Below are 14861 nucleotides of genomic sequence, written 5' to 3' on the forward strand. Positions count from 1 at the left end.
CTCCCGCACCGGTGTTCAACAAGAATAAATCTTTGTTTTTTTTCAGTGAGATCATCCGCCATCTTGCCATTGATCTGACTTTTACTGATTACCATCGACTTTGAAGGTATGTTGACATTGTCATCTTCGTAGGTTGCTTTCCGACATCTTACATGCACACGAGGGAGAGGATTTTCCAGGTGCCCCTTGTCAATCTCTTGACATTCAGGCGGTGGCTCACAGCTTGTTCCAGCCTTTGCCAGGCGCTCCCTCTTTAATAAATGCGTTTTATGGAGATGTCACTATCTGTGCAGTGTCTGCTATTCCATCTTGGCTAGGCGCACTAGCCGTGATAATGTTTATAAGACTTCGGCGTGGCGATCCAGGTACGACAACATCGGACGCGCTCTTAACCATCGTATCTTACAGATGGTTGAGCAATCGATCATCGCCAAACATCGACTGTGCCTGGATGCAAGCACGGATTTAGTCTTCGGCCTGTGTCCCGCCACAAACAACTGAACTGCCCGAAAAACGCCGCTTGACGCCATCAACTTCCGATCCAAGCAAGACATCTGACTTCCTGACCCATCCTAATATAAGAGGCGACATACGACTGTCCGCGACACTTCGGCGGGCGATCCAGACACGACAACATCGGACGCACTCTTACCCATCGTATTTCACAGGCGCTGTTTCTTTTGATTCTGCCTATTTTTGCCTGGAACGCCCAGCTGAATTGAATAACTTGTGTCGGCCATCAAATTCAGAACGGTGGATAAACAGCCTAGCACTATGAAAGAACTCGCAAACCTCTTTACCGAACTGACGACGAAGGTACATAGTATGAACAGCAACGTCAAAATAGAGCGAGAGGGAATGTCCCAATCAATGGCATTCATGAACAAGGGCGTCGAGAAGTACAATAACCACTGTAACCAAAGACATGAAAAAACTGACAGGAGAGTAACAGCAAATATGAAAAGAAAAGAATTTTATAAAAGCTCGAAGGCGGGAAGTTTAACCTCGTGGAAATTAAGCAATACCGTCAAAGAAACAATTATGAAATTCAAGGAATTCCAGACAGCTCCCATGAACGACTAGGCGCAATAATGACCAAGACAGGGAACAAGGTAAGAGTTGAGATTGCTGAGTCGGGCACAGATGTGGTTCACCACGTACCCACAAAAGACAAGACAAAACCACATTCGACTGTGCGATTTATTTCCCATTGAATCCGAGATAAGGTCCGGACGGCAACGAAAAAGCGTAGGCTGACAACGTCCGATTTTTTAATTCGAGCCCTCGCTGACAATTTACATGAATAAACACCTGTGTCCAGAGAACAAAGTGTTGCTGGGGAAGGCGTTCAAAGGAAGAAGGCGAACAACCGGAGACACCTGTGAATATCACAGATAAAAATATTTCTGCGAAAGGTAGAAACCTTTGGTGTGGTACAAATAACCAACGAAGCTGATATTGTCCTGCTTGTGAAAATTTTTGGAACATTGTTTAAAACAAAGCATAACACATGGTTTCTATTTGAGAAATTAATAAAGCTAATAAAAAGTGAATATTTATGTTTTTACAATGAAATATACGCAGTTAGTACAAAAAAGTGGATGATTTATGTGCATTATTCGGTGAACGTGAGTTGTTTAGGTGAAGCGTGGTAGCTCTATTGGAGAGATGTTTAAGCAAACAAGTATTTTAACTTTCTTGGACACAATCTAATGTCTCTTTCAAGACCAAAAAGTACAAGAGGTGGTTGAGTCGGAGTCGCACTCTTTGCAAAAACGGGGCTGACATTTAAGAAATGCGATTAATATACTTCGAGACTAAGTGGTGAAATTGAGATTCTCCTATCGGCAAACTTTTGGACCACATTTTGTCTTGACAGTCAGTCGGACTCTTTCATGTATGCTATTTTCTTGGAAAATTAGACGACATTCCTCCACAAATAACGACAGGAAAAAGTCACACAACCCTCTGTGGTGATTATGACATAGATGTTTAGAAGACGGTGCATAACAACTATTTATTCTGGTTACAGGAATTTAACTTCACAAACTTAATGACCTGTCCAACTAGGTATGGTGAAGGCTGAGCTTTAGTTATAGATTATATACTATGCCATTTTATCGTAGAATGAGGCATATATACGGCGTTTTAGATGTTTGTCTGACTGGCCATTTACTTGTTCTTCTTACCTCGAAAACTAAAGCCCTAGTCTTATGAACGAGTTAGGTCGTAGTATAAATAAGTAGATTATAAGACTCTCCAGAGACTTTTAGCCAATACAAACTTCAATGAATGATAACTGAGCCTGCTTACGTGAACACATTCTAGATATTTTCACAATACGCTCTGTGAATGCGTAATTAAATAATCAATAGTCGAACCAAGGGGTTACTAAGAAAACCCATCTGCCCATGAATGACGCGTGAAATATTGGAATTCCTAAAGGCTATCTTTGATTTAGGAAAGTGAAACAACATAGCGGTAATGCATACTACCTTGGCCAACTTAAAGCATATCGCAATATGACAACGGCACTCATACGACGAAGGAAAAAGGACTACTAATGAAACATGATGCCAAAATGTGGGAGAGATGCAAAGAAAATGTTGTCAATCATAATTGTTTTTATATTAAGCCTAAGCTACGTTGTTTATTACTACCGGACCTGGTGGCGACTGATTGTCAGAATAAAAACTACCTTACGGAGGAGATTAATCGCTATTTTTGTAATATTTCTAAAGAACTAGCTGAAAATCTTGAAGAACCTATCAGGAACCAGCTTTCCTGTTTTTTAGTAATTCATTTAGGTATCAAGATATTACGCGGGAAGAAATTACGTCAATGACACGAACGGTGCCATGGGATAAAACTCCTAAATATGATGGTTTTTCAGTAAGCACGACCAAGGACAACATTGATATCTTTAGCTTACCTTTGAAAAAAAATATACAATTAAGCGTTTTTCAGTGGTACTACTTTATACCCAGAACTGTTAAAATAGAAGAGTTCTACCTATACATAAAAATGGTGACGTGAACTAATTTCCGAGATGTAGATCAAACTCGGTATTAATATGTATAAACACTATTTTTGAAAAACGTATAGCCACACCGATGGTTAATTTTATTTGTTAAAAATATTTTTTTTTCTGGAAATCACAATGGTCTTCAAAAAGGCAAATTGACAGCTAGAGCAGTTTTAACTATAAGTCAATATCACTAACAATGCTTTAAACAAAAATAAAATTGCTATCGGTTTATTCCTAGACATAAAAGAAGCTTTTAATCCGCTAGATCACGGCATATTGTTGAGCAAATTACCAAGATGTTGTATTTGGGGCTTTACTCTTGACTTGATTAAGATGTATTTCTCGCCTCGCTCTCCGGTCTTAGGCATAGGAGAGCAATTCTCTGGAAATTGGTTAGTTTTGAGTGTAATGCCGCAGGGTTTTGTGCTGGGACAGATCCTTTTTTTTTTTACATAGATTACTTAGCTAGCGTTACGACCTAACTGCAAACGATAATGCATGCAAATAGTACTGCTGTGCTAGTCTCTGGAAATTCACTAGAATTAAATCAAATATGAATGACAGATGAGCTTAAGCAGTGAGAGAGATGGTTTCTAGATAATAAATTAGGCCTTAAATTACACAAGACATATTTGCGTTATCGTTTCGTCCCTCTCTAAATGTATTTGAACTGAGGTGGGTCACATTAAAAAAGGAAATACCCATATTCAAAGGGTTGAACATATTAAATATATTGGTGCAACACTTGACTCGTTTTTCAATTGGAAGCCGCACATTGAAGAACGGTGCGAACAAATAGGATATTCTATATACACTTTAGAAAAAACACATAAATACCTTGTGAGTGGAACGCTTAGATTAATATATTTTCGCATCTTTCACATCCACCTCCAATATTGTATGTAATCTTGGGTTTTACTTATCAAAGCTACATACAGCCAATTATAACGCTACTAAAGCAAGTAATCAGAACATTAGCCAATTCAAAATTGAATGCCCACTCCGCTCCATTATTTCAAAACCAACGGATATTCCCACTAAAATTGGTACGTGATTCTAAGGCGTAAGGTATGATGTGCAATATTTTAACAACAAATCCAATTACCACCCAGTCTTTTCTCTCAATCGGGTAGTATAACTGGAAATGTTTACGCCAATCATTTTAACATTCTAATGTCTAAAATATTAGTGTCGAAAAAAGATAGAGTGCACTGGAACAAACATATGGAATTCCTTGCAACAATTGCAGTGCTCTGCTTTAAATAATTTGGGAGTTGGTGTCTCGAACTTTCTGAAGTAAAACAAAAAACAAAAAACACTTTTGCCTGCATGTCCTTGTTTTTATTCTAAAAATGGACAAAGATTGAAGTTTTCGGCACCTCTCAACTCCCAGTCTTCCAAGTCACGTGCGCTGTGACGTCAATGAGGGTCACGCGGGGTTCCGGTGAAGCTCTCTCTGTAGAGAGCTTCACCGGAACTGCCGTCAGTGAGCAGCGAACTCACACGCTCGCGACCACGTGACCACGTGCTTGCACAGCGCGATCAGCATGGCGAAAGGAGGAAAGCCTTATTCGAGTCCGGCCATTCCTGTCCGGCTCTGCCCCCAGAGCACTTCGGTTTCTAGCTGCTGTTCGCGGTAGCAGATAGAGCTGACGGTTTTGTTGACCTCAGATAGATGGCTCCACTAAAACTTCGTATAATAAGAGCCTTGTAGATAGTACCAGATTTTTGACGCATTTATTTTTATGTTGGAACTGCAAGATTTATACAAAAATTACCGTTTATTGAGCACGTATTTGCACAACTTCCTATCGTTTTACAAGACCCCTATTAACGTCATGCCGCGTGGTTTTCATGGCCGCCACTCGAGGCTGCAGATCGGGAAATATTTTCATTTTTGCCCCGCGATTACGCGGCGGAATTGCAACATTTCGAAGGAAGGAGTTGTGTTTCCTGTTTTTTTTGTGACAAGATAAACAGTGTCAAAAGTAGAAGATGCAAATTCTTTCAACGTTAAAATCGTTGCACGGCTCCTTTAAGCATCCCAATAAAAGAAGGCAAAACGTTTGGAACTATACATTAAAAGTTTTATATAGAAACAATTTGAGTAACGGTTATGTTTTTGAACGCCAAATGCCTGGGCGCCAGGCAACCGACGCATTATTTATTTTTGTACATTTGGAATAGGTTCAAAACTAGCCAAGAAGGAAATGGGTCAAAATGCTTTTTTACACTATATTGTGTGTTTACTCTGAATAAAATTTATATTGATTTATTGATTGAACCCGCGCTTATGTAAGAATTTTGACAGTACTGGTGCGTGTCCATTGTGTCAAATGAAGGTCCAAACCACTGTTTGCCTATTTTAATAGTGCATATGTCGTGTCAACATTGTGACTTCAAAGAGTCTAGCATTTGGACGTTCTTAATTGTTTCACTATGACAATTGGTGACATCAGTTATTGTCTTCAAAGGGTTACCTCAGGGATTTTTTACGATTTCCTTTGAGGGGTTTTAGCTCGTTTCTCAGAAAACGAACTATACAAATTTATGAGAGCCTTTGTTATGTCGAATGCTTTCTCAAATCACTTAATGACAATTCGCGACTGCCGATATCTAAAATATTCATCACAGCTCGGCAAGAAAAGGCATAAACGATATGTGTGCAGGTTACTAATCACTGCGCCGTTATTTAGCGTAGGCAAAATGAGTTCTTCATAGTGTTGGTTATGAAACAGAGTTTTATTAATTACTCCTAATGTTGTCGTATATTTACAAAATCGGGCTTTCCCGCGGTTTTATTTTTTTCTGCAGTTAGTTATAACAACCAACTACTCTGAACAAGTTCCAAATGGAGGTATTTACTGCGAAATGAGACAGCCAGAAGTTGCAAGTTTTCTTATTGTGGAGGCAATCTTGAGCCATGTTCAAAGTTTTCTTAGGCAAAAGGATTAACCCTTATTTTGCACTTTCTCCAATCTTTAAACTAACTTCGGTCTTCAGTATCAGGTCGTACGTGATCGAAAATGAGCCAAATGTTAATTAAAACTTTGCTAACTTTTTTTTTTTTTTTGTAAGGGTTGGATACAAAATGGAATGTACATGAACTAAAGGTGCCGTTAGGTAACGTGAATTATTATTTTAAACGATTCGCGAGACAAAGCACCACCTGAAAGGCTTCCTCCTCTCGTCTACTCTTCGCCTTTCTACGTCCTTCGCGCACAGGTGTTAATCGGGCTCTGGGATAATTAATTCTTTCTAATCCTTTCATGTTTTGTTTTAATCTTAAACAAAATTAATTAGGCCGCAAACCGCCTCCGACTCTGCCTCATTTCCTGCTTGCCTGCCGGTCGCTTAGCATGGGTGTGCAAGCTCAACGAGAAGAAACTTTAAAGGGAAAATAAAACTACTAAAAAATAGGAAAATTTTACCCAGACAGACTTTTTTTTATTTTTTTTTTGTGGGGAGAGAGATTTTTAAGGTTAAATGTCAAGCCTCTATTATCCCGAGATTTCTTTCTCTGCTGCTGTGCCCATCTCGCTCATCTTGCCCTCGGTTCTTCGATCTCGCTTCGTAAACTTTTCTTGGTTCAAACCTTTTCATTGACGTAATTTACATGTTTTGGGCGTCTACACAAAACCTCGTTTTGGGCGTCTACGGCAACACCGAAACTATCTCCTACACAGAGATGGCAACACTGATATCAGTTGTACGGCAAAACAGCAAAGCCAAGCTGCAAATCAGAAAAGCATACGATACAATGGACCACGAGAAATTGTGGAGGAAACTGGTGGAGCGAGGACTCGGCAAGGAATGGATCTACCTGCTCAGGGAAATGTACAGAGAGACTAAGGTGGTGGCACAGTGGAGAAAAAAATTACAACCGCAGTGGCCAGCACCAGGGGGCTGTAACAGGGCTGCCCACTATCGCCGCTGTTATTCATGTTGTACATCGCGGAAATAGAAAGGAGGCTGCAGGAGAGCTCCCGGGGCTTTTTCCTTCATTAGATAGAAGGGGGAGCTAGGAGGGGGGGAGGATCCCAGGTCTGGTCTATTCAAACGTCATCGTGCTGATGGCGGACTCCCTGCTGTACCTACAGGTTCTCATGACGAAGTGTGGGCCAACGGGGGAAGCCCTGGGGCCAAGATTCAGCGCCCGGAAATCGGCACCGGTGAGCTCTAGGGGTGGAGTGGAACTCGAGCCCGACGACCTGACAATCCAGGGTAATCCAGTGCAGTGGGAGGAGAACTACAAGTGTCTGGACGTGATTATTCACACGGGACAAAACTATACCTGATAGATCAAGAGACAACGCTCCAGGAAAAGAAAGAAGCCGTGGAATATCTACGGCCATGCCCCTCTGGGGATACAACCGGTAAGAAGTGAACCGCGCAGTTTGGAAGGTGGTTGCAGTGCCGCGGCTCGCGTTCGGATAGGGCGTACTGTACCACTCGTCATGAACCCGAGAATGCCTCGAAGTGTGACAAAGCGGGCGGGTAGCTCTAGGAGCCGGCAGGGGAGCACCGAATGAGGCCGCACAAGGGGACATTGGGTGGGCCAGTTGCGGTGCCAGGGAGGCCCGAGCAAAGGGGTCTTGAGCAGCACCTCAGCGGAATGGGGGAGTGCGCTGGGCGAGGCAGGAGTACAAATATGTACACCTGAAGAGCATCTCGACCCTATGAGTGTGTCGAACACGCCAGCTGTGCCTGACGTATGGCGTCAGTGACCCACTCCTCTACCCGGCCAAAGAACAGCACGAAGGACAACAGAGAGACGTCCGGGATAAGTTGAACGAAAGGGAGACGCGGAGGTGGGCCGAGACGGCGGCACGGAAGTCGCCAATGACCCTATACGCGCTAAGGGCTCATTCACACTGGAAGCGGATCCGCGTTCGCAAAGCGGTTGCGAACGCGGTTGTATAAGGATTCAGTACAATTGCACGCGCACACGATGACATCAAATGCGCGTGCAATTGCACTGGATCTTTATACAACCGCTTTCGCAACCGCTTTGCGAACGCGGATCCGCTTCCAGTGTGAATGGGGGGTAAAGGAGAAAATCAAGAGAGTGAACTTCCTCGATAAATAGAGGGGCAGTGTACTACTCTTCAACGCCCGAAGCGCGATGCCGCGGCCTCAGGTACATCGAGCAAACACTCAGATTCGGATGTGTGAGATTCACCGGGTGCACACGAGGAGTCGCGGAGACAGTAGAGTACGCCATACTCGAGTACGCGGGCCTGCAGTCGGAAGTAGAGTGCGGCGAGAACATGGCGGTGCCGCTGGGTTTCCGAGAAGGCGACGAGGACGAAGCCGAAGCCGAGCAGCGAGCCAAGGGAGGACGCCCACCAATCTCACCAGTTGAGGCAGCAAAACAAAGACTGTAGTGCAGGTGGAAGGCTACACAAGCGGAGAAAATTAAGGAAAATAATACGAGTGGCTAGGTTTAGCGCCCTAGTTTTCATCCACCGATACAAAGGGGTTAACCCTAAATCCAAATCCACAGCCGCGCGTGACGTTACGGTGGTGCAGCGGTACGTGTCGCCCAGTGTTGCTTGACTAAAAGCTAACCTGATTCGCACCTGCTAAAGAGCACCTGGTCGCATCTTTAAAATCGGTTTTACAGGAGTACGTGGCTCGACTTTGACGCAATATTTCAGCTGTGATCATATTTTGTGCTCCTAAAACGAAGCGACTTATTTATTTTGGTCGTAAAATAGAGGGCTGTTACACAGAAAGCCCTTCATTTTTGAAGGGTGTCAAAAGGGTACTTTAATGAAAAGAGGTAAACACCCTTTTTGGGGGTGTTCGCTAATAAAAAGATAGCAGTGTTTTTTTTTTTAGTTACTATGTCGAAAGGATATTGCCTGCGCCAACGTTTTCTACTTGTAAATACATTCATTGAGCTTAGATTTAATATTATGCTTCAGGTGACATGTTGACGAGAACCAAGCAACATTCCTGAAACCTTCGTAATTGCGGATCCCCTGCATGCGAGTGATTTTGAAATGTCGAGCATGTAAGACGGTAGAACACTCAACAGGGTCGGGATTTTTTTCATGTGCGTGATTTACTGAGTCTGCATTTGCGTTTGCTGTGCAGTGAAAACTGTATCTGCGCTTGTTGCTTATAAATATATTGCTCGTAAAATAATGTCTCCGAGTGGTAGCTAAGATAAAATGCGTCCTATTTTTAGGGTGTTGACTAACATCCCAAGTGTGCTGCTGTAACGCCCTGAAACAGCTGATTTAGTTGAAGAGGTTCTTGAAAATAATAAATGAGTTAGAGATGAATTCTGGCGTATCTTTGTCCCGTGAATTTGAATATCACAAGCATCTGACCCGAACATATCAATAGACGCGAAAAAAAAAAAACGAAAAACCAACCGCCGGGTGTTACGTCATACCCAGACGGAGTGGCGTAGCCAGGATTTTATTTCGGGGAAGGGGGGGGGGGGGGTTCCAATGGCGTGAATCCCCCCCAAATGGCGAAGCAGGGTGATCTCGGCGGTGCGGGCGCTCACGGAAAGATTAGTGAAGCGCTGTTAAGATGAAACGGGTAAAGCTATATTGTAATTTTTGAAAACGGAGCAGGCTTCAATTACAGGAACACAGGCGTAGTGGCCCACTGTTCTACTGTCGTCGTAGTTGCGGCTTACCAACTTTAAAAGCTTCCTCACAGCACACAACTCCCCCCTCTTTTTGAGGTATAGCACTGCATTTCAAACGCGTGAAGGCTAGGCAAAACACAAGGATAGCTATAGACCAGTGTCTGCTCTTTTCCTTGGACGCCGCCATGTTTGTTTATGCTGACCCAATGACACGGTAAAAAAAAAAAGAAGGGGGGGGGGGGGGACTGCGCTTTTTGCGAAACTCCGCTGTAGCTGTTTTTTCTAGAAATGTTTGCATTTGTTGTTGTGCAAGAACGTCCGAAAGACATAGTCACAAAGCACCAAGAACAACAGCAATGCCAAGAGTGCCGTAAAGAGCAAAAGCCTTGTCTTATGCGCAGCCCCTCTCTTCAAAAAAGCCTGCGCTTGAGATTATTTCTCATTTTTATCGCTGGGGCTAGGATTTCGAAACTGGTTATAGGCAAACTGTAATGCTGTTTGGTTTGGCGTTATCTAGCGACTGAAGCAAGAAACACCGGGTATGCCTGGGAGTGGCAGCTGCATTGTTCAAACGTGAGCTATTACTCTGGTGGTGCCACTATAGCCTAGTGTCTGAAGCAAGAAACACTAGGTAGGCCAGGAAGCCGCGATCGCATAACATGCAAGTGCAGCGGACGCTGCGGCCTGGCGGGCCAATCGGAACGTGACTGCGAATCACCGGAGTGCGCTTTTACTGCGAAGTATCAGGCTCCGCTGCGTCATGCTCCAATGTGTGTGTGTTGCGCTCGTATACATGGCGGATATTAGGGAGTTTTAGAATAACGTACGCAATATTAGCGCACGCTAGCGCTAAATTTAGCGCTTCTATTAGCGCGCGCGACGCGAGAGAGTTTTAGAATAGCGTTTTTCCGTCGCGACGCAAAAGCCCAAGCATCTCGCGCTTGCGACGCCACCAAGATACAGTCACAATTTTTATTTCAAACACGAAATGCTGTAACTTTAGAAAAAGAACTTTTTTTTTTGGTCCAAAGTATCATTTTAGATTTGTTTAAACATAAGAATACGACGCGAGCGGTTGACGGGTTGTGTCCGCTTGCGTCACCTCTTCAATAGAGGCCTTGTGTACTGACCTTCGCACATCGTACCTTCGCCGAGAAATGTTCGCGCGTGTGCAAGCATCAAGTTGCCGGTGATCGTTGCCAAACCGAGTGCAATGTCGTCCCGTATTGAAAATCGCAGTCGCGAGGATGCCGCCGCCGTCGCACTCATGACGCCGCCAAAGCAGCCGCCGACATAATCCTGGTAGCCGCCATTTTTTTTAACTCTGCTAGTCTTGGCTTTAGCCAACTTCTCATCACGAACCCTCCTTGGAGAAGCGCAAAGACTCTTTGCGTACGCACGCTATTTCTGAGAAATAGCGCATGCTAAAATTGCGAACGCAAAGCGCAAAACCTGGTTTGCGTTCGGAGCATGCACAGTAGCGACGACGCTATTCTTTGCGTGCGCAAAGCTTTAGCGTGCGCTATTTTAAAACTCCCTATTGAAGCCGTCGGCACGCAATGGGGTGCTTATCGTTCACCCTTTGCTAGGTTAAACCCAAACAGGGTATAACCTTGGGTTTTCACTCTACTGACACCGCCTGGCTGTTACCGGCAGGCTGTACTGTCACATGAAATTAAGCAGCATAAAAAACAAATTCTCGACGCGGAAAAATCAGAACAACAGAGCTCGCACAAACCCTAGGGGCACATATATAGGGCGAGGTTAATTCTGGAAAATCACAAAACCAAAATTTATTACCTGTTAAAGGTTTAAGAAATTTGCGCTACAGAACAAGATTCCGAAGGAAAGAGTGTCTTCTTTTTTCTAGGCCGATTTATCTTGCATTGTGTTCCAGAGGCAGCAGCGGCATATCCTCAGTGCGATGAGAAGTCGTCATTCCGAATTCGTCATTCTGTCACTTGGAGTAAAGACATTACACGCCACACACAAACACGTAAACCACACGCCGAACGTGGAGAAGAACTTGAATACCCTTGTGCCTATGCGTAGTGAGAATATGAAGGTTCTTCGGGGGTTTCTGATGTTCTGTGCAACGAAAAGATTAATAGCGAATTGCATCGGACATATGCCACCTCGACATGCAAAGCAGAAAGCTAGACGGACTTCATTGTATCCGTGAGCGACTATTGACAAGGGCGTCTCGATGAACGGAAATTTCACATAGTGGGGCAAACTTCGCCAAAAATGGGAAAATTTTAGACGTCCAATAAAAGAGGGAGAAATATGAAACGCACGTCACGTCTGCGCTACAGACGGTCGCCCTCTCTCCGCAAGCCCTATTCCCAAACGTCTATCGCCTCCTCAAGATCCTGGCAGCTCTGCGCGTAACAATGGCGGAAGATGAGTGTTCGTTCTCTTCACTACGACGGTTGAAAACTTACCTGAGTGCGTCCACTTTGAATGAGCGACTGCTCGGTCTAGTGCTTTTAGATGTTTACCGCGACATTGAAGTTCAAATCGTGGACATCCTGGATATTCTTTGCCGTGAACGCAGGCGGCCGCACCTTAATATGTAGGCGCTTGACATAAATGAAAATATCAAGAGAGCCTGTAAATTGCTCGCTGAAATAACAGGTCACAGTTCCTTTTTTATTCGCGGTGATTTCTAGTCGAAAGCACGTAATTCTGATCAGAACACAAAATGTGCGTGAGCGCAGCGCCACCCGTTGCTTACAGTGTAATTGCTTTTACAATTCATTTGACATTCCTCACATCACGGACAGCGTTCTATATTTTCACCATGTGTGCGTTTTATTATGTCCACTTTAGTTTGATTTAACTATGTATTTCAGTAAGGATAGTTTGTTATACTTTGCGGTAAAATCGCCATCCTTCACCCCACAAATGTTTCGAAATATCAGTTCTTTATATATCTGAGATCAAGTTCTGCATCCCACCAAATTAGCATGAATGAGGAAATATTAACTATTTTATTTATGTGAGCAACAAATATCACACATCTTCATTTATTACAAATAAAAAAGCTGTCCGTCTAATGCACTATTCTGCTTATGATGCACATACAGCTCCGCTTTTTGAGAAGTATAAAATTTTGAGCTTTGAACATCTCTACATTTATAAACTTGCACTCTACATATTCCATGACCCTAGACTTCAACAACCTAGCTATCCATCTGCATACACTAGACCCGACCACCATTGCAATACTCGAAATGACAAGTATATACTCCCCAAAATCAGGACAAACATGGGCAGACAAACGCTCTCATTTCAAATTTCAAACTTCCTTAATACACACAGTTATCTTTACACACTTATTACGTCAAATATATCGCCAAACAGATACAAAAGTAGAGTGAAAGAAACCCTTTTGCCCACAAATGTCGCAAACTGATCTGAAATATCTGGTTTTATCCTCTTAGCTATCTCTGTTGTTGTTGTTGTTGTTTTTGTTTTTTGTGTAGGTTTTTTTGTGTTATTGTAATAAAGTAGCGTTATATAGTATCAAAAATGTGTACTATCTAAATGTCATTGATATGTATATTCTGTTATTCATTACATTTTATTTAAGAGCGCTTCTTGTTTTAGTGTGCTCTGCTGTCGACGATAGTCATTGTCTTTTTAATATTTCATTTATGTAGCGGTACCAAGGCCTCGTCAGACCTTCTGGTCTTTTGCCTTGGTACTGCAGACAAAATGTATTGTCTGAACAAACTAAAATAAAAAAATTGTGGCTATTTGTGCTGGAAGGTGGTTCCAGCCAATGCATTAGTGCTGCATTTTGAAATGCCTACAGCGTATATATAAAAATAATAATAATGTGCTTTATTCCCTTTACAAATACATATAAATAATGCTGGCCCACAAAAGCAGTATCCTGCTTGTGCAATAATTCATGCTTGGCGATATATAAAACGAATAATTCATCAGTCCATCGTGAAGTAATGAATTAGTATGATATATATTAAAGAAAACACAGGCGAGCTATTTTTAGACGTAAAGCAAGGTTAGGCCATGAGAGGGTGGCTTTCATTGGAGGTTACGCTGGCAGTTCGATGATAGTTGGGTAGTTTCATTTCAAATCGAACACGCTGGTCGGGGTGGGTATTTGTATTTTTATAAATTAAATATATATCATAGCCCCATATATAAAAAATCAAAAACGCTTTAAAACATTTTGTTTCAAGAAAATTTCAGTCCTATCGAGACCAAATAGTTTTGAATAATTGCTTAGAGAGGTTACTGTCTTGGTTTCGGAAATGGCAAAAGAAGCTGAATACCCCCAAAACTGTTTCAATGTTCATTATATGGAAAAGTGTCCCCTGGAGTTTTCCTATGGTATTGAATTTGATGGTCAACCTATTCAACGCGTCGAAGAGTACAAGTACTAGGGGTTGTATTTTAGTAATAAACTCTTAAGGGACGAACACATTGATTACCTTACAACGAAGGCGACCCAGCGGCTTCGGGCCTTAAAACATCTCTTGAGGCACTCTTCCCCCAACACAAAACTTAGTCTATAAAAGTCAATTAAAGCCAATTTCTGAATATGCAAATGTAGTCTGGTACCCGTTCACTAAAACTATATTAATAAGCTGGTAGGAGTACAAAGGAATGCAATACGGCTTGTTTACAACAAATATGATACGCGAAGCTCCACTTCAGAAATGTTGCAACAAGGTAACTTGTCATTATTAAGCGAAAGAGCGCGGATAGATAAAGATACCATTTCTAATAATTCAGGGTTAAATAAACATCGACATTTTAAGATACATTACACTTTCTGGCAGATTAAACACCAGATCATCTCATACACATTATACTGGAGCACCAGGTACGATTGGACACGTTCAAATACTCCTTTTTCCCTAAGACCATTCTTGAATGGAACAAGCTGCACGCTGATGTCACCAATTCACTCTTTTCACTATTTTATGAATAAAGCCACTGCCTTTTTTTTTTTTCAAAATAGATTGAAATTTATTTTTTTCGAGTTTACATGACTTGTTAACAGTTATTGTCTTCTATGCTAGTTTCCATATATATCCCATGATGTTCTAGATCACATTTCTGCACGCTGATATCACCAATTCAAAACAAGTTGCTGGCTGATGTCGCCAATACGCACTATATCCTGTTAATATTTATTGTTTCGTCTGCTGGGTGCTTTATTCGCGAATCCAACTGTCTATAGGTGGC

The sequence above is a fragment of the Ixodes scapularis genome, unplaced genomic scaffold (assembly GCF_016920785.2).
Source record: "Ixodes scapularis isolate PalLabHiFi unplaced genomic scaffold, ASM1692078v2 PGA_scaffold0__279_contigs__length_252992795, whole genome shotgun sequence".
NCBI classification, from domain to species: domain Eukaryota; kingdom Metazoa; phylum Arthropoda; class Arachnida; order Ixodida; family Ixodidae; genus Ixodes; species Ixodes scapularis.